The 21,198-nt window shown below is 40.5% G+C and overlaps 1 protein-coding gene and 1 long non-coding RNA gene across 14 annotated transcripts in view; one reads left to right on the top strand and one right to left on the bottom strand.

Annotated features, from left to right (window-relative positions):
- The window catches only part of FAM53B (family with sequence similarity 53 member B), a 123,315-nt gene that overhangs the window by 75,809 nt on the left and 26,308 nt on the right, over positions 1-21,198 (top strand). The gene's annotated exons all lie outside the window — the stretch shown is intronic.
- LOC310764015 lies at positions 654-10,413 on the bottom strand. Its single transcript, XR_014548975.1, has 2 exons — positions 10,289-10,413; positions 654-1,814 (listed from the first exon to the last, which is right to left on the bottom strand). It is a non-coding gene; the product is annotated as an uncharacterized lncRNA (long non-coding RNA).

Here is a 21,198-nt window from a genome sequence, read left to right as displayed (position 1 = left end):
AGCAGAGGTACAGCTATAGTAGCTGATTTCAGATGGTATGGGTGCTCTTGCCAAGTTATTGGGGGCACTTGCTTGCTTTTTTCCAAAAGCTGAGGGTTTGTGTCTTTCTGAACTCATGTTCTGGATGATCTCCAGACTACTCAGATACAAATGGATACCTGATCCACTGAGATGTGACCAAGTCACAGGTGGTTGGCTAAGGTACTGACAGCACCGTCTTTTGTGTCAAATGGGCCATTGAAATGTATGTGTCTTTTCAGGGCCAGATGGATTTGAACATCAAACATATTTGGAGAGGTTGAGGTGTAGGGAGATGGGGAGTAGACTGCAGCCATTCTGGTCCTGCACAATGAGAGAGAATGGCTGGATGCAGACAGCCATTTACCATTGCTTACTTACTATAGTGTATATTTTGCAACTTGGTAAGCCAGTTATTGTATTACGTATATTGTCATGTGGTGGAGGGTAGTTTTATCACACGACTGCACCTTATCAGAAATCGAAGGAAACAGGGGAAGGTTATGTCTGCTCACCCCTGATGTGAAGCTATAGATAATCGTCTTGTCAAAGGACTGCATTATCACTTAGTAAATGGTCATGTGTCTTTCCTAGTGATATGCAAACTGCATTCATTTTGTCTCGAAATCTATTCATTTACTAAAATCTTTAAGTATTATTTTATTCGTAGTTCATTATGCTTTTCACATTTTTTGCAATAAAATGGTTCAAACCCTTCTTTCCCCTTCCCAACCTCCCTCCAACCCCCCCTTTGCCCTTTTAAAATATTTCCTTGAGTATGCCTATTAAAAAATAAAACCTTTAAACTTTTCTAGGAAAGCTTTAAATAAAGCAAAGAAATACTATTGGGTGGCTGTCGTATGCCTCCAATCTCCCACACCCACAGTTGAAAATAATAAACATCGCTTCTTGGCAGGGATAATGGGATTTGTATATTTTCTTCTGCCTTTTGAAGTGAATTGGTAGGCAGAGAAACAACAAATCCCATGTTCCTCATCAGAAAATGATGGTCTTATGCCTGTTCAAGAGCATTAAAGTCAAGTATGGAGAGAGCAGCAAATCCCCATATCTCTCTAGCAAGCCATCCCTACTGCTAATTATGCACCATGCCTTATCAAAGGCAATTTGTTTTCATTTAGAGAGTAGTAGGGAGAGCTCTCTGAGGGGTAGGGGCAAACCTCATTTCAAACCAGACTCAAATTCAGAGGGGTCTGAGCTGGACTCAACATTGGTTTAAGATTTATTTATTTTTTAACTGAGGGAGTTTGTATTGTAAACTTCCCCAATTCCAGACTTGACTAATTCTGTCAGTAGTATTTAATAGTGAAATCAGATCTGCCAGGTTGGATTTAGCGTCTTAAGGGGAAATTGCAGTGGTTCCACCCCACCCCACTCCTGACTTTGACAGCTTCTCTTTCTCTTTCCTATCTGGGCTTTTATTTTGTCAGGTTTCAGCAAGGTCAGTCTGCCCCCAACCCCATATTCACAGCCATACCAGCTAATTTCCCTCTTCACCCTGTGCCTTACAGAGATTTGTAGCCCTCAGATAGCAGCTTCTGACCACCCACCCATATATCATATTTGGCCTTAGACCCATAAACCACCACAGTTGCCGGAATCACTTCCTGGTTTTCTTCATAGTTTCAGGCCTTCCATCCTTGCTCTGGCTGCCGTTGTCCCTTAGTAGCAGAAGCCAAGGATTCTGGCTCTTGCAGCTGCATCTGCATCATCATCAAAAGCTGTCTCAGCTAAGCGATGCCTTATGTGGTTACTATCATGAAGTTGTGATGCATTTTCTGCAGACACAAAGTGAAATATCATATATTAGACCAAATTTTGTGTGATTCTTCTTCAGGCATAGATGATATGTAACTAAAATAAAATAGAGTGGAGCAAGGATGTTGGTTTTTGCTGGAGAAGGATGCCTTTCTCCCTTGTGATAGAAATGCCTAAATGGAATACCTAAATCGCAGTTCAGCAAAGAAGTGGCAGATGAGAGGAGCAGCTTGCGTGCCTCTGGAAGGAAGTGCTGAGAGTCTATTCTAAGGCTTCAACAGCATGAATGGTCATTTGTAATTATATATGCTCAGGATGCAGTTCTATTTATTGCTCACATTTTGCCTTAGATTGATCTGATACAGTGTTTCATTTCAGAGTCAGCAAAGTTTTGTTTTGTTTTGTTTGTTTTAAGTTCATGAAAACCCATTTACTTATTTCTATTTCTACTGAGCATTGGCTTATGCATGTTTCACACGATTTAAAAAATGGATCTTTGTGAAGGACATCTAGAGGAGAATATTTTGATTTCAAAGGCTGTCCAAACTCCATCAGTTAATATAGATCAGAATATTGGCAGCTGTGTTGGTTCTGCGGAGAAACCTAGACCAAATATAATATATTTGCTTTTGGTTCCACTAGTCATTTATAATCATGCATGCTTTTCAAGTGTATCTCTGTCACCAGACATAGGTGTGTGGAACAAATTAAAAATACAACTCATGGTATCTTTAGGCTGCTGGGTTTGCAGGTCATACAACAACCAAAAAAGGCAGTAGATTTATTGAAATTAGTGGCAGTAGTAGGACTTATAATAATTTTTTATTTAGGATAAACACTGTATTGCAAGTGATACTTCTGCTGTGCAGAATTGTGCTATGCATTAGGCACATAAGATAGGGCAGAGGGAGAGTGACATATTCAGGAATTACCAAATAATATTTTACAATGAGAATTACTTGGTAGTAAAGACAACAAACAGTCCTGTGCATGATTTGAATTCTGTTGGTGCATTTGCAGCGGATGCGTCACTATGCAACTTTTGTAGTGAGGTGATTTGGCAGTGCCAAAGGAGAGGAGACCCAGCTTCGTTTCGTATGCTTTCCATACATATGAGCATTGTAATGAATATTCCTAAAGGGTCTAAAAAGAGAGGTAATTGCTAACATAAGCCGGAGTTCTTCCTTTATTTTATTTTAATCAATAGTTTTGATTTCACTCCCATGACCTTCTCCCTCCCTGCCATCTGGACATCTCAGGTGACACGAAATAGTTGCAAGGTCACTTTTTATGCCTTCCCAGGAGGTAATAGGCAGCCCCTATCACTGCTGCTTTGCCTTACTGTATTCCTTACTACCATTCAAGACTCAAAAAATGATAGCATGTTAAGCATGCCCTCCCATATCCACTGTCTCATCTAACCCTGCTTCAAATCCACCCAGTTCTCCACGCCTACCATTTCAACAATACGTATTTAGTGATCCTAACTGTCCAGATCTTCAGAACTTTCTTGGAAGGCAATTCAGGAACACTGCTAAACAAATAAATCTTGCTTGGTTAGCCTGTCTTTGAAAGCTAGCGTTTGTCTATTCACATTTCCATGCCTCAAACCCCCCCCCCTCTCAAAATAGGTGGCACAGGGAGAGGAAAACTACATACTGGGAGGAAAGAATGAATTCATCAGTGTAGTATGCAAGGGGATGTTATTTGCAGGCAAAATATAATTCCTTTTGCCTTTATGGTAACAAAACCTGGAAGCTAGTCTGAAGCACCATCCCTCTTTTAAAAGGGAAAAAACCACCCCTCTCCTGAAACGCTGCTATTCCTAGGACAGGATGCGAAAGCAAACATTAAGTATGTTTGACTTATTCATATTTTTGACAATTATCCTCCAAGGATTATTTTGGACATTTCAGTTAAAAAAAGGGTTTCCATTATATCTAACTGAGGGTGGAAACAAGTTGCCGGAAAACAAGATCCAAAAAGATTTGGCTGCCTTTTACTAAACCCTATTTGACTCAGGAAAATGTCTTCCTTTGTCCATTTTTTTGGGGCTGGCGGTGGTGGAGGGACAGTCATAAGAAATCCGTAACATATCCATTACCCTTCTTGCATTTTCCTAAGAACCTTAATATTACTTCTGCTGGGGCTTCCCTAAATCCTGTTAAGAGATTTGTGTCTTGCAACTATAGCACAGTACAGTAAACTTGTGCCTGAGGTTGTGTCCACCAAAGGTGTAACAAATCTACAATGACCTTATTAGATTTTTCTGGCTACATGTGAAGAGTTTTAAAAGTTAGAATCTGCACAGTGACTTGGGCCCCAAAATGGACTATGAGGCAGTATAGCTGGCATAACATTGTATTGATATGATCTCAGTGGTCAGGTCTCACAAGTCTAGCTGCTGTATTTGGAACTAACTGCATTTTGAACAGTCTTCAAAGGCAGACCCAAGTGGGGCTTAGCTGCAGGTTACCAAAACATGGATCACTGTGGCTAGATTATCTTAATACTGGTAGTTTCATACCTGTTCCCAGCTTCAGCTAATAATAATAATAATAATAATAATAATAATAATAATAATAATAATAATAAAAAAAAATACTTCATACTGTGGAAGCACCTTGTGTACCCAGTGACAAGGATGGATCAAGGAGCAACACGAAACTGCAACCCTGTTTCTTCAATAGCTGTGCACCCCCAACATGGGCAGATGCTAGGTTCACTCCCACTGTGATTTTTTCTTTGCCCATTGCGGTAAAATTTGTTTTTAAGTGGTCATATTGTAACACCAACATTTAAGGTTAGAAAGAACAATGGAGTGTAATTACTTCCTGATGGCCACTAGAAGGTTGGCGTTGACATGAGTGGGAGCAGGACTGAAGCTTTACATGTTTTCTAAGAAGTTGAGAGGGACTTAAAAAAAATAAATGTGTGTGTTTCTCTGAGGAAAGATTTGCCAGAGCTGATGCGAAAATCAAATTGTTTCCATGTGGGAGTAATATACTAACTGGCACAGAGAAACACAGCAGGATTAGACAAGTTGGGTTCAACATTCTTGACTTTGGTGGAGCTGATTTCCATAAGGACTGGGGGATTTTGATATTACAGAGGAGCTGGACGGAATCCTGGAGGCAAAAAGGAATTGGAAGAGAACTGACCCTTTTCTCCATGGGCTGTGGTGGTAAAGATAACAACTACAGCATAGGTATCACTTAGCAGGGTGGCCAGTCAATGTGGCTGATTGTAATGAAAGCTGGGGCTAAAATAGTGCAAAGTTTGAACAGTGTAAAATAAAATAAAATAAATCTCCCATTATCTCAACTCACTGAATCCCTGTGCAGCCTTCCACATTTCTAAGCAAACAAGATGCTATGGAGAGGAACTGGTTGGTATGGGGTCTGAGTTTATTATAGAAAAAAATAAGGTAAATATGTATGTATGATAGTGGGTGGTCTCAATACATTTTTCATAGCCATGGTCCATTGAATTGAACGACTACTACACATTAGGCCATGATCCTAAAAGCTGCAATGGAAACGGGTGTTGCACTTGGGCCAGAAAGCCTTGGATTCATTTGCAGCATAGCCTTAAAGTCCACTAGGTGACTTGAGGCAAGTTGTTACCACTCAGCTCAGCCTACCTCACAAGGTTGCTGTGAGAATTAAATAGGGAAATGTGCCCCGTGCCTCTCGGAACTTCTTAGAGGAAGGGTAAGCTACGAATACAAAGATTGCTACTACTGGGTAGACTGCGCCAAGTGGTATTTTGCTATATATAAAGAGCAGGTCAACAGCTGGGACCAGATGGCCCATGGTGTGCAGCCAGTCCCTCAGTGCCTGTGGGACTTTCCTGCGGTTTACCTTTTCAGAGAGAATAGCTTTCTTTTGGGGCATGGGGTGGGCAAGACCTTGGAGGACCGGAAACATTACACCGGCTCTAAATTGTGAACCATGAAGTTGGTTAACAGTAGTTGATAAGAGTAAAGAAATTATGTTCTTTAACTGTAAGAAAGGGGAAAATGGTGATTGACGGCCTACCCTGTCTTATTGGATTTTGTATATTTCATTTCTTGTTTCACTTTAACTGCCTTTGTGCCCTTTGGGGGGGGTGGAATTGTAGCATGTAATATATGATAATGTATATGATAATGGACAGCGGTCCTTTCTTACCCAATAAAGCTATAGCAGTACTGTGCAGACAGAGCTGGTTGTCTTTTAGAATGCTGAAACATTGCCTCTGTGCCTGCTGTGAAGGTGGGGAGGGGAAGCCATGCCTGCTGAACCTGCCCCCAACATCAACATCCTCTGTCTCCTGATTTCCATATGCTCAGTTAAAGGAAGGGCAAATGGGCCTAGATCTGTATGTATGCAGGCCTCTCTTTCAGACCCTCTGCTGAATGTGTGGAGGTCGCCATGCATGTGTGGAGATACTTCGGAAGAGGCTAAAGCCAGGATATACTTGCGAGTTACTATGTATGCACATTTATGAAAATGTTTGTACTTTCCCATTATGCTGTAAGAATATCTAAGGTTGCTTGTCCAAGCTGGCAGACACAAAGGAAACAAATGTACTGTATTCGGCAATATAGCAGCTTACTTTTCTTCCACAGGAAAACAGTTACGAACAGGCAAAACCCGGCCTTATATATCCTGCTAATATGTTTGCACAGAGCCGAAAGCAATGGAATTCAAAGTCTTCTAGCCATCCCACCCCCCTTCTTTTTTTTACTACTGTAAGGGAAAGCAAACAATTTATAGGAGGCATTAATTATTAGATGAGGTATTTCAATTAAAGTAATTGCATGAGAGACTATGCAGGGATTTGGAAAAGATTAGTGAAAGCTCATGCATTATTCATTCGCTTTGAACTGGGGTAAGATTGGACATGTCACTTCTTTTCAGGACCATGCTATACACGTCTACTCAAAAGTAAGTCCCATTGAAGCAACGTGTCTCCTAGGATTAGAGCCAATGACAGGGTTTTTTTTGGTTTTTTTTTTTTAAATCAGACTTATCTTTTATTTTCTTCATGTTGAGGTCAATATACAATACTTTTCAAATATAAAAAGCACTGCAGCCTAACTAACCATGATAGAATTAAATCTAACCAGCTGGGTTGGTGTTTTTTTGTTTTGTTTTGTTTTTTTATTGCACAAGATTTCAGTTTCTCTTTAGCTTTCGTTTTTAAATAATTGATACAAAATATATACTTTTGTCCTAAAACAATTCAACAACCATGCAGTGTAAAAAGTAGACTATTTTTTTTTTTACTAAGGGAGCCCAGAAAGACCTGGCAGTGGGGTAGGCTGCCTTTGATACTGGATAATAAATGGAACAGAACGCTTTCCTTCTCCTCTCCCTCCTCCTCCTCTGCCCCCCCTCCCACAACCACCATGCAGTCACAAGCAGCCACATTTCTGGACGTTGCCCAGCCTCTTCCACCATGCCCTTAACACAAAAGGACTTGCACTCCAGTTCTTATTGCAGCAGTTCTGTTCTTAATGAATGGCAAACCTGTCAGCCCGCTTGATTTATGTCTGAACCTGAGACACCTATTTAAATCTCATGTAACAACACCCTGGTGCAGATGTCAGTGGCAGCGCAGCGCTGGTCTCGGAGCTGTTGAGCTGTCTAGACAGTTTGAGGTGATAGGTCATTCAGAAAATGTTACAGGACTGCATGTGCCATAATTGGATTATTATGGAAATTTGAAACCAGCTTCCCAAAGTGGTGGCCCATTTGGTGGCTGCATTTTTCACCCTTTCAGCATAGAGAAATAAAGTGGTGCCATTTCTAAGTAGTAATCTCTTCTCTCTCCCTCTCCCTCTCTCTCTCTCTCTCTCTCTGCTGTGATCTTATATACACTTACTTGCCAGTAAACATGACTCTGTGGAACTTACTTCTGAGGATTGGTTCAATCTTCTGTATTGAAGCAGAAAACTTTGTCACCCAACATATCTCTTGGATTAGCCCGCTACACATGTTAGCTGGTCACAGCAATGAAGCAGGGACTTTAAGTGCAGGATAAAGAATAGGAAGTTAATAAAAAGTCATCCAGATTACTCAAGCCCACTAACATACCACATGTTTCTGGAGAAATATAAGACTCTCCCAGGAGCTCTTGCCAATGTGACCTTAGAGAAAATGCCCAGCTCCAAATGTAGTGACTTGACCCTTTGGTTGTAAGAGCAGATTCTGTCCACCAACTAAAATAGAAATTATTTAAAGCTCTGTGGTACTGTACATCATCATCAAGATATCCTGTATTCGAAAGAAGGAAAATTGTATCACTAACATTTTTTATATTTCCAACATTACAGGGCAATTTTTATACACTTTTCCACTTAAGGAGTCCTGATCTTTGCTGGACTTACACATATGCCCAAAATCAAATGTGTAAATGTAGCAATTATAGATATAATCATGAGCAATTCCTGTGATTGTAGCAGAGATTTTTTTCAGGTGAAAAGCTAGCATATACACTAAATAAAGTGTTTGCTCCATATGTACGAGAACAATGTTTGTTCCATGAACTCACCTAGTTTTTGAGTGGCTCCTCACACCCCCCTTATTATTTTTTAACCACCACCCTTTTTCTAGTTTTGTTCTGAGTTTCATTACTGTTGGGAGCTCTTACTTCACCCACAAGTTCTAAAGGTCATCTGAGATTCTATCCTTCCTCTCATATCCATATCTGTGCATCATGTTGAGGCTATTCCTACAGAAACTTGTCTCACTTCTAAATTTAGCTCTGTTCACAGTTCTTTGAGACATGTCACTACCAGCCGTAGTTTCAGAGTAAAGAAAGCTCATTGCTGGTGTTTCTTATGAATGCACAAGATTCTTATCCACAGAGGGCTCTAAATGACCTGCCACATAATACCACCTCAAAAGATTGCCCCACTCTACTCATAGGGTACACAAAAAGAGTAAAGTAATAGGTGGCATTCTACATAGTATAGTAATGGCCTCTAACCTTACGTTTCATTCATGCAGTATGCTGGTACTGCCATGCCACGATTATCCTGAAGTTGTAGAGGCACACTGGTGTTAAATTAAAAAAACAACAACCCTCCATTCTTAACTTTTTCAGGAATCTTGAGGCAGTATTGTAGAACTCTATTTGCTTTGCATTCACATTCGTTTTTGAGAGCTGCCATGGTTTCTGGTCAAACCAGTTTTGTAGATTTTCACACTACATCAGGCTGTGCTCTTGAGAAACCAAAGCTAAGTAACCAGGGCCTCTGCAACAGATGTGTACGTTTGTGACTATCATGGTACTCTGTTACAGAGTGACCATGATGAACAACAAAATCCCTTTCCTCCATGACCAACGGCAGTTTTACAAGGCAATGCTGAAATACGAAATATTGGTGTGTATTTGTTTATGCATCCACGTAACCCTGTTAAAAACATCAAAAGTGCACTAAATATAATATAAAGCTAACTGGTTAAAATAGGGCTTAGTCAGTTTCAACTGTCATTGATTTACTCAGACAAGCTACAGATCTCATCGACCCCAGCCAGCCTGGCCAATGATCAGCGGTGAGGGGAGTTGTGGGGGATGGGGGGAGATTAGGCTCAGAAGCAGGGCACAGCTCCCCTCCCCACTGCAGTGACCGTGGGCAGAACAAACATAAATTCTGGGTGTTTATCATGTTTTATAAATCCCAACTCCATTTCCCTTACAGCATGAATTTCAAGGGCGAGTCCAATCCCAGTTTCTCCTTTCTCTGCCTACCCCATTAAACTCAGAAACAGCTGTCAGGAATTGTGTATGCTTCACTGTGATGTCGCCTGAGTGCTTCCAGCTGTGGGCCGGCAAACAGAAATTAGCTTATTTTAACATTTCATTATTTGAAAATTATAACACCCCGGGCAGTGCACGTGTCATACCTTATAAAAGAAATAGACGCCGAGCCCCATTTAGTTCTTGGATGAGAAACTTCAAATAAAAGCTGAGCTTTTGAATTTTGTTTTCGAACAGCGGCCCTTCCCCCTCTGCCTCGCCACATGGTGAGCTTCACTTGAAACTTGAAGTGGGAGATGGAAGGTACACCTAAAGCAGTTCTTTGGACAGTGGTTCTTGAAAAAGATGGGAGGCAGATGCTTTGACTACAAAAAAACTTTAGCCCTTCTTTCCACTGCAGAGAGAGTGAGAATCACAGAGGCCTGGTCAAAATTGTAATCAGTAATCAGTTAAGGCCTAGGCCAGGGGCCACTTTTACACTGCCATGAATGTTTCAGTTATTGGAGGATAGTTTGTGTGGAATTGCTTTCATATATATATTATGGAATATATATATATATATATATATATATATATATATATATATATGAATGAAATTGCTCTCATATTACATACAGTTCCTTCTAAATGCCTCTCTGTGCAAAACAAACAACAATGTCATGTTTTTCAACTTTTAATTACCATTCCAGCAGATTGTGGGACAACCCAGTCAGATGGGCAGGGTATTCTTATTCTTACTAACCTTCTTGTCGTATGAAAAAGAGCAAGTTTCCACTGACATCTATTGCACAATATTACACAGATCTACTGTCATTTTCTATTGCACGTGGGGCTGCATTGTTGTACTCTTCGTCAAATGTTTTACCCATCCTTATAAATTATTTGAAGCTAGCATTTGGATTGCTAAAGAAGTGTGTCCACAACCTTCCCTCCCATAGTAACAGGCTGAATGTTACAGTGTGCAATTTGCTCCCATAATGCAACAGTGCAGTTGATACCAAATGAGAAAGAAGAAATCTGATTAAAGGTAGTAACTTTTGAGACAGTAGTTCGTTTCTCAAATGCAGAAATAGAAACTTGTGAAAACAAGTCTCACGCAGGGTTTGCCATTTCTACAGAAAACATTGAGGTGCTTGTGAACCAAAGAGCTCTGTTGCTATCTCATATTATCGTTTCCTGTTTGGCAGTTATTATTTCTTGGGCTCTTCTTTTCTTTTGCTTGGAGTGCCTACTGTGTCAGCTGTCCGATGGCTGGAGAATCCTAACTGGCTAGTTGGGCTAGTTTTCCTTGTGGAGGTAACATTCCATTTTGACAGGAGCATTTATTATGGAAAACAAATTGCGCACTTGAAATTAAAACTATTCTGATGTGAGTAAAAATTCCAAAAGAGTGCTAACAACACCTAACAGTCACCTACGAAAATATTTGGGGCCATATCCTGTCTGGCTGTGCAACAGGGATTTCCCTCCCTGCACACCCTGAGACCCTCCCCTCCCCAAATCTGCTCTGGAGATTGAGGGGAACCCCCAGAACAAGTTTAAGGTGCACATGGGGGAAAGTAGAGGGAGAGGAAGTCCAGTTATGCTGGCAGAAATCCTTGTGCTAACAGAAGGTCAGATACCACCAATGGATTCCCTATACTAGGGTCAGAAAACCTTTTTTCATCCTGAAAGCCACAGTCCCTTCTTAGTAACCATTTGGGGGGGGGGTCACATATTGGTGGCGGGGCAGAGCAATAAATGGGATTTTAAAAATGTTTCTACTGGATCATTTTCAGAGTGCAAGGACACATTCCAACCAAAAAAACCCCATGAGGGTGCAAAATTGGTCTAGCGAGGGATGTGGTTCAGGATAGTATGTGGGCTGGGGCAAGTCCCAAGGGCCAAGCAGAGAGGGCCACATTTGACCACTGGTTTGTGTTTCCCCATCTTTGCCCTATGTGTGATTTCCACCTTGTATGATAGTAAAGTCTATTCATATTTACCTCTTATTGGCCTCTCTTATTATACTCTCTTGTAGTTTCCACCTCCCCTCCCCACCGCTTTTTGTTGGACTTCTGTGTTCTAAATAGCAGCAGCCTTTAAAAAAAAATAAAATAAAGAAAAAGAAAATTATCATTCTACAAGGAGAACTCTTGCAGAGCAATATTTATTTATTGAGTGTGCTAAAGGAATCTGGCACCAAAAAATGTTTGCAGTTTTCTCTTGCTGGAGAAACTGCTGCCATTGTTATAAGCTGCACCTTTACATTTGCATTCGAAGATAGAGATTTGTTGTTTGTTTGTTTCAATGAATTTTATCATTACACAATGTTTAGTCTGCTGCCATCTTTAGGTATAAAATCTTTAGGCAAGCCCATACATAGACTTGCCTGAAGATTTTGTACCTAGAGTTCTTAGAAGATTTTGTACTTAAAAGTACCTAGAATAAATCCCAGGACAGCTAAGTATGGCTAACTTTGGATATCACCCATAATTTAGACTCTAAGATAAAAAATTATTTTATTTATTTACTATATTTCTATCCTGCCCTTTCTCCCAGCAGAGGCTATGGCAGCAAACAACAAATTAAACCTTAAAATATATATTTTAGAAAAAAATTAAAAAACCAACTTTTAAACAGTTAAGAATATTTAGATAATATTTACACCCCCTAAAACACTGTTTTTAGACTTAATTTTATATTAGTTTTTCTCCATCACAGGCTGGTTTGGTTTCCTTGTTGACAAAGTCACAGCTTCTGCTCTGTTCTGTGGCAGGCCTCCATGGAAAGGGCAGGTCCTTAAGGGCTCTGCTGCATTTAGTAGCAGGAACTCACCATTGCTGTTATTTACATTCATGACTTCACCGTGCTTGTTGCCCGACATCTAACTAAAGCAAGGATCTTGCCTACTGCTTGCCTTTAAAAGAAAACAATGCGTCAAGTGTTCTGCCCTTGCTGCTTCTCACATGAGAGAAACAGATTGAAGACTTAACAAAGATGCACAGTGTCTCTTTGTAGAATAAGTACAGATGCCAGTTATATCTGAAAGAGTGACACTGTCCCATGACTTTCTGCCATTGTTGGAGCATCTGAGGATGTATTTATTACATGTATTAGCAGAGAGCAAGTTTACTTGCCAATGGGCTAACTTAAGGAATGGTTGAGGAGGTGGTAGGTCACGCTCCACCTTGGAAATGCTCCCTAGGCATTTCATGTTAGGAATGAGGATCATGACCTGCTCCTCACATTGTTGCCACTGCCTAGTTGGTGTGGAGCCAGTAGCCACAAGCTCCCAAAAAAGGAAAATAGGGGAAAAGATGGAAGTCCATTCTAGGTAACCTTCAAAATGGTTCTCTTAGATCCTCCCATTCATGGAATAAACCTGGTTCATAAGACAGACAACAAAAATATTTGTGTTGGCCAAAGGGGCATCAGCTGCTACCTGGCACAGATAGTCCCTAAGTTTGCAATATAGCAAATATTCAATTGTAATATTTATCTTAATAAAATTTACTTACTAATAATTGGATGAAGGTTTTAAGACGTGATGTAGTTATTTAGACACGCATCAGAACTCCTTAAATATTTCATGGACAAGCATATTTTTAAAAGAGCTTAAGCAAATTATTAGTCCTAAATGGAGACTATTTACCTTCATTAAAACACGCACACACACTCTGTATTTGTTATTATACTCTTGAGTTCAAGTTAGTTCCTGTATTTGAGAACTTTGTGAATGTCCATGCTTAATGGAAACACTGAAAGCAGTGGTTAACGTGATTACTTTATAACAAATTGAAAGTGTGGGTTATTACTGGCAGCTGGTCACAGCACCGTTACCAAGGTTTAGAGTACAACTAGACTGTTTAGAGTACAACTAGACTAGGATCTGGCAACTTCTATTTCAGTGTATCTGAAGAAGTGTGCATGCACACGAAAGCTCATACCAAGAACTAACTTAGTTGGTCTTTAAGGTGCTACTGGAAGGAAAAAATTTTTTTTTGTTTCAACTAGACTGTCGTATGTGTGTGAGAGAAAGATGGGGTTGCTATATGTGTGGTGTGTAGTGTGAAGCATATGTTCAGTGACTGTGTGCTATAGATGTCATGAATGCATGGTTTGTGCAAATGTGTGTGCACGCATGTTTCATGCCCATAAACACCATGGCAATGTGGTTCTACAAAGTTTGGTCAACCATGTTTGGCTCTCAAGCCAAAAAATATTAGCCACCTCCTAAACTAGGTTTTAGGGATGCGGGTGGCGCTGTGGTCTAAACCACTGAGCCTAGGGCTTGCCGATCAGAAGGTCGGCGGTTCAAATCCCCACGACGGGGTGAGCCCCCATTGCTCAGTCCCTGCTCCTAGCAACCTAGTAGTTCGAAAGCACATCAAAGTGCAAGTGGATAAATAGGTACCGCTCTGGCAGGAAGGTAAACGGCGTTTCCGTGCGCTGCTCTGGTTCGCCAGAAGCGGCTTAGTCATGCTGGCCACATGACCCGGAAGCTGTACGTCGGCTCCCTTGGCCAATAAAGCAAGATGAGCTCTGCAACCCCAGAGTCATCCGCGACTGGATCTAACGGTCAGGGGTCCCTTTACCTTTACCTTTAAACTAGGTTTTGCAACCAGTTGCTCTTGGCTTAGGGTGTTCATGCAAGGTGATTTGCTAAACTGTGAATTATTTCCGTGTTACTTAATTACTAAAAGTTGTTGCCTATCGAAACATTACCTTAATTGTTTATATTTAATGGGTTAGTTATAATGGGTGACTTTTTGCAGTGCGGAAAGCACACCGTTCTGTTACATCTAGAAAAGCAGCCAGAGTAAGTAGTCCTTAGGCTTATTTTGTAATTAAAGTTGAGATTCTACACATTCTAGCAAACTATTCCCCACCCCACCCAAGCCTTCAGTTGCTCAAGTTTATCTGGTGCTGGGTATTTGCATAACTGGTTGATGGTACTTAAAATCTTCTTGGAACATTTTAGAATGAGTCCTGGCTTTTCTTCTTCTCAAACATCCTTCCTGCAATAAAGATATTGATCTGATCTTTTGTACAATTTCTCTGCTCATTAACGTTGGCCTGAGCAGAAAAACATCCATAGCCTCATTTAGCTGCAACATCTTTGTAGAACATTCGTTGTTATCTATTGACAACCTGCTGCATAATTGCTAAGACAGTTTGCCATGTCATTACCAGGTATGCAACCTTATTTGAACTCATGTTGACTCTACTCCAGAAGGCAAATATATCTGAAGATGTTAAATATGATTTAGGAAGCAAAACAGGTTAAGAGTGACCCTTCATTTTTTTAAAAGAATGCTTTGTCACTTGTGGCAGACCTTGATGAACCCAGGTTTGCAAAAACTGATATTCAAAACAAACTGTAAGGGAAGGAGAATTATGAAGTGAGTCTGGCCTTTAAAACCTAAACATATGGGCTTCATTTAAGTCTCTGAAGAAAGGAACTCTCTTGAGGTAAATGGTCTAGGAGGAGCTCCCTTGTTGGAACTCATTGAAGCCCACAGTAATGCAATCAAATTCAGCTTTGCATTAGATATTTCTATCATTAATGGCTGGTGGGTGTGTTTGTATACACCTAACAGGAGAAAGGCTCATGTAACTTGATCTGGGTTGGCTTTTGCCTGCAGATTAATCTTTGGAGAACCAGCCAACTTATAATTATAGTTATAGGTATGAGTGGAGGAGTATTGGGTGGTTGAGACATGCCAGTTTCTGTTACATTTGGTATGTGAGGCTAGCAGTTTGTCTGATTTTCTTGTGATTTCTCTAGCCAAGTAGATCAGACTCTCATTAACAACTTAACAGAATAGAAACTATGTGACTAAGATAAATACCTCCCCCCCCAAAAAAATTGTTAAGATTCTTAAAATACAGTCACAAAATAGACTAAGATACCACCCTAAAGCTTCCTGATGACCAGAGCAGTTCAAGTTCTATAATAAAGTCTGACCTCCTTCATGTCTTCTGGGTCAGGCTTGTTCTTTGGTCTGAACAGCAAGGTTTGGCTCAGCTTGTTCCCATTTTCTGCCACAGACTGACCCTTGCTGTGCCTTTCTCTGAGAATCTTGCCTTGGAGCCAAGTGTGTGGCAGCCATCTGGTTAGCTAACATTGTGCCAAGCACACGGTGATGGAATGATAAAATACGAATCAGGCAGGTTCTCCGGTGGGGAAAGTGAAATGCACAAATGAAAATTGACTTTGTGGGCCAGCTGCCCTCTATTTTTAAGCTGAAGTATATTCTCTTTGCTGGCTTGGCATCAAGGAGTGTGGCCCTTTCTTGATAGCTGTTGCCAGATTCCTGACATGCTGGAAAGTGGCAGCTAGAAGCATTTGTTCATGGTGGCTTAAGAAATTTTCAAGAAATCCTTGGCTGTTCTCTTGCTTTGAGATGGTCATCTGCTTCTCTCCTTCAAGTCAAACAAAGTGATATGCTCTAGAAAACAGGAGCTCGCTCTTTCTTTCTTTCTCTCTCTCTCCTGTTCTGCTCCCCTTTAGCATGTTTTAATAATTGCTTCTTATTTTTCTGTCTGAGGCTGCTGGTGAGTATAGCTTAAAATGAAAAAAGTGTCAAGAATAAAGACAGGGAACACACAAAGCAAGACATTAAAGGACAGTTTGGGAGCCAAAGCCAATTTCAGCACAGCTGTTGAAACTGTTCCTTCAGGCATGAGAAAAAGTTAGCCATGACTCTTGGGCAAATCACATTTTCTTTTGTCTACAAATATTTTTCATGATAGACGATTTAGGCACAATTAAAATAAATGCTTATGTGGCCATCTTGTTTAGAGCCAGTTCACGGGCAAGGATGACCTCTTCCGTCAAAACAAAATTACCTCTCATCTGTTGTACATTAGTTCTTGTTCATCAGAATCTTTAGAGGAAGAGCAGTTAACAAATAATTCAAGTAAATGAAACAAAATAACAATGCTTAGGGCTTCCTTCCAAAACTTGTAGTAATTAGAGACTGCAACCAGTCTTGATTAATGTCCACAAGCCACAACAAGTTGCCCAAATCACACAGATGCCAGTGGTATATACAAGTACCCTATAGCCCATGGATAACTAACCTGTGGTCCTGTGGTCCTTCAGATGCTGTTGGATCACAGCTTCCATCATCCCTGCCTTTGGCCCTGTTGGCTAGGGATGATGGGAGTTGAGTTCAGCAACACTGGGAGGGCCACAGGTTTAGCCTCTCCTGCTGCAGCCCATGTGCATTCAAGTCCTTTCACTTCCATTCTGTAGCACGGCTCACTGGTTACTCCAACCACATCCCTCCATACTCTCATTACTATTTAGCACAGCTGGATCATGGTGGGTCCAAAACATAGCAGCCTGCTTTCAAGTTCTGGCCTTCCAAAGTCTTAACGGGGATGATGTCAACCATACACAAGGGGAATTACAAAACGCATGGGGGAATTATTGTGGATATGAGTAAAAAGTAAATGATCATTAACTTATTAATGGGAGGAATAAAATAATAGAAATGGATCCCCTATGAATAGCATATACCCAGTTCTTCTAAGGTTACTTTATGGTTCCATTCTCTGAAGCATATACTTTATCCAGATTGTAAATATATTTTATTAATATAACTTGGCCCTGTGTCTTTCTGTAAAGGCACTCTCCTTAATCTTAACAATATATGATATTGCATTCATCCTCTAGTAAACTGTCCATGCTTACGTTGCATCGCTTATGCTTTAATATCTCTCATACTTGTGATAAAAATTATGCTTAAAATTGGCATAAGATGCCTTTTGGAATTGCAGAAGCAGAGCTGGAAGGAACAGCATGGATTATTTCATCGAACTGTCTGTCCCGAGGCAGGGAATTTTACACTTCAGGCATTTTTGCCAGATGCCTCCCTAGTTTCCTCACAGAAACATCCAGCAACAAATGCTTCCAAACTGTGGATCTTGTTCCATTGCCCTACATTTTATTTGGTTAAGATGTTTTCCTAATATTCACTCAGTGTGAATCAGCCATTTCCCCTTAAACCTGATGCTACTTCTTTGTCCTCCGAATAGTAACACAGAATGGACCCTCCCTTTCAGGAGGGCTGTCATGTTCACCTTTAGCCTTCAATCAATTTAAAAAAATGTTTAGCTCATGGAACGCTTCACTGCATGACTGACAGTGATTCAGATGTGCAGAAAAGTAATCTGGTGCAATCTTGGACTGGACTGAATCAAGCTGCAGGTGGGTTTCTGCAAAGCTCTATGGAGGGAGAAGGCTAAGGAAAAACTATTCTCCCTAGTATGATAGCGAGCAGAATTTTAATTTTTATTTCTGCATGAGAAAGAATTAAACAGATCCCGCCCTCTCATAGTCTTAAATAGAAAAGTTTGTGGGTTAATTGTAGTATGTGCCCTCTCTGTACTTTTATCTTGCTTGGTTTTTTTTATATATCATATTCATATAGAAATGCTGCTCCAAATAAATGCACAGAGCAGTTACAGCTGTGTGGAATACTAATTGTTACTAGTACTATATTTCCACTTCCAGAAGTGTTGTGTTATACTTCATTGTTTTGCAAGGTATTTGGACATCTCCTATTGTGAAATGCAGCCTTTATTTTAAATAATTGCCCTTTCCCACGAAAACATTGTCTTTCAGCATTGTATAATTGATGTCCCTGATAAGTGGAAAGATTTTTCCAGAAACATTTAATAGACTACCTGGGCTTACATTCAAAGAGTCCATATATACTGATTACATTATATACATTTGCTTTCAGAACTGAAAATGGTTAGGAAATGAATCAGTTGTGTACTTGCTGGAGTGCAATATCGCCTATGTCTGGAAGACTAGGCACTATTGTATTGTACTTCTCTTCACAGAATCAGCACAGGATAAATATAACAAATCAGTTTGAGTTAGAAAGACATCTAGAGAAGAACACAGTAGGGTGAAGTATTTTCTACTCTACCAGGACGTGTGTAACTAAGTAAGTACTTAGTAGATGAGCCAAACATTCTTCTGACTCCTATGCAAATTAGCATGGGTGAACATATGCTTACTATTATACAAAGAATTGGATGTAAATATCATATAGCCAATATAGGACGCGGGTGGCGCTGTGGGTTAAAACACAGAGCCTAGGACTTGCCGATCAGAAGGTCGGCTGTTCGAATCCCTGCGACGAGCTCCCATTGCTCGGTCCCAGCTCCTGCCAACCTAGCAGTTCGAAAGCACATCAAAGTGCAAGTAGATAAATAGGTACCGCTCCAGCGGAAAGGTAAACGGCATTTCCGTGTGCTGCTCTGGTTCGCCAGAAGCGGCTTAGTCATGCTGGCCACATGACCCAGAAGCTATACGCCGGCTCCCTCGGCCAATAAAGCAAGATGAGCGCCACAACCCCAGAGTCGGCCATGACTGGACCTAATGGTCAGGGGTCCCTTTACCTTTGCCTTTATCATATAGCCATGGGGTTTAAATACCTACCAGTAGCAACTTCAGAACAGTTACTTCTACTTGAGAAGCTTAAAATAATTTCCTGTGTGTGTGTGTGTGTGAGAGAGAGAGAGAGATAGAGAGAGAGAGAGAGCGAAAGAGCCAAGTTCATTCCATTATATCTCTAGGTAGTGCTGTGACAAACTTTTTTCTAACACTGTGAATAACTACTACCAGCAGTTTCCACATATTACAATTTGTTCCGATTTAGTGTTTAAGAGTGGGTATTCCAGGGGAAAGTGGCAGGCAAAGGCAAAACTGCTTGGACCTGTGCCTAGGAAGGATGGGACAAGCAGCAAACTCCACTCACCTGTGCTTTCTAGGCATGAGACAAGCAGAAGTGTGGACAAGCCCTTTGATAGGGACCACTGATCTCACTTGGCACAAGGTAGCCTCCCAGGTTCCTAAGTACTGTAATTCTTACATCATGATTTTGCCATGAACTCCCAGAAAATTCTCCCTGAATCCTCCTGATCTTGGCTGATCAAGTCTAGTTACCAAGTGGTTAGCCAAGTACTTTCAGAGCAATCTGTTTTGCAGATGTCTTTTGCTTTTTTCCTCATGGCCTTATACTATTTTACACCGAATATTTTGTGCAGTGGAAATAGCTACAGAATAAATGGCATAATCTCACCTCCTAAAACTAAAATATATAAAAGATTCCCCCCCTTGCCAAAGAATAGGAGGTGGTGCTGTGTAAACTTTGCAAGGTACAAAACTGCAGGCAAGTTTTATAGCTATACTGATTCCTAATTACTTTAATTGAGCCAAGTTGGTAACATATTAAAGGTGTTTCCATAGTGTAATTCCCCATTGGGGTATATATATTTGAAAACCACTTTTCCAAGGTACGACTCACACATATAAGCTAGCCCATTTTTAATAACCATTTTGATCATCTGCCGATATAAAACCATACAGATTAATGTAACGTGAACTGTGGCTTCATAGATATTATGAGTTGCACATTATATGACTGTAATGGCTCTAAGAATGCTTCTGTGGCTGAGAATAAAATTAGCCAGGTGTACCTCAGCAGCGTCATGCAACTTACGCTTTCCTCATACAATCCCATCCATGGATGGAAGGGATTAACTGGAGCAGACAACAGGGACATAGGCAGGCGGCTGTATGTATGAACAAGTCCTCTTGTTATCCTACTCTCTGTGACTTTGAAACCATATGCCTGGATAACTTTCTCCCTTGCCTGCTTCTGTGGATAAACTGCAAATCTGCTTTCCTACATCTGCTGGACGAAGGTCTTACTACTCACACTGTGCTGCTTTTAAGACTCACTGGAATCTGCTTATTCTGGAGCACATTCAACAAACTTGGCACTGCTTTTCTACAGACTAGACTAACTTTCCTGGTGTGTGGTGATGCTAAATCCCAACTCAGTGGAATTGCCCAAATACTAAGAAGATTGAACACATTGTGCTACAGACCCAAGGAAAGTCTGTGGGCTTTCACAGAATGTAAGTCATTGTTGGATTTTACTCAAATGTGTTATCCAATTTAAACACACACACACACACACACACACACACACACACACACACACGGAGAGAGAGACAACGACATAAACCCAGAAGTGGAAGTTCTTAACTCCAATAGATTTTTTTCTTCAAACATTGCTATACTATTTTGTGTCTGTTACTCCTTTTCCATATCTGGTAGCAGATATGTACTTCCAAAAAGATATGTGCCTACTGTTCAGATAGATCTTGGTGACTCAGGGAATTGATTCTAAAAAGCATGCAATTGAGAGATTGTTTTAGTAGTCGGGACTATATTGATCACCCTCTCATTAGCTTCTTTCTTTGCCTCCCTCAAAACTAATGTTTCCAGGATCCTCATTGTGCAGTAGACCTTATAATGCTTTCACATGTCACAAAAATCCTCAGCGCTCCCTAAAGTCTGTTAAGTGACGTGTGGTTTCACTAAACCTGAATTGTGATGAGTTTGTTCCATAGCAGTTAAGCGTCTGTGCCATTTATTGTTGCACAGAAGAGAGAATTTAGCATAGATAAAACAAAAAACAAAAAAAATTCCTTCCAGTAGCACCTTAAAGACCAACTAAGTTAGTTCTTGGTATGAGCTTTCGTGTGCATGCACACTTCTTCAGAATAGCATAGATAGTTTCTCTGGCTACTGTAGGTCAGGAAAAGTAATGCATGAGTATGGATTTGAACTCTGGT

The sequence above is a fragment of the Podarcis filfolensis genome, assembly GCF_964270895.1.
Source record: "Podarcis filfolensis genome assembly, chromosome: 5".
NCBI lineage: Eukaryota > Metazoa > Chordata > Lepidosauria > Squamata > Lacertidae > Podarcis > Podarcis filfolensis.
Note: the sequence above shows the minus strand (reverse complement) of the source record. Positions and strands in the feature narration are given on the sequence as shown.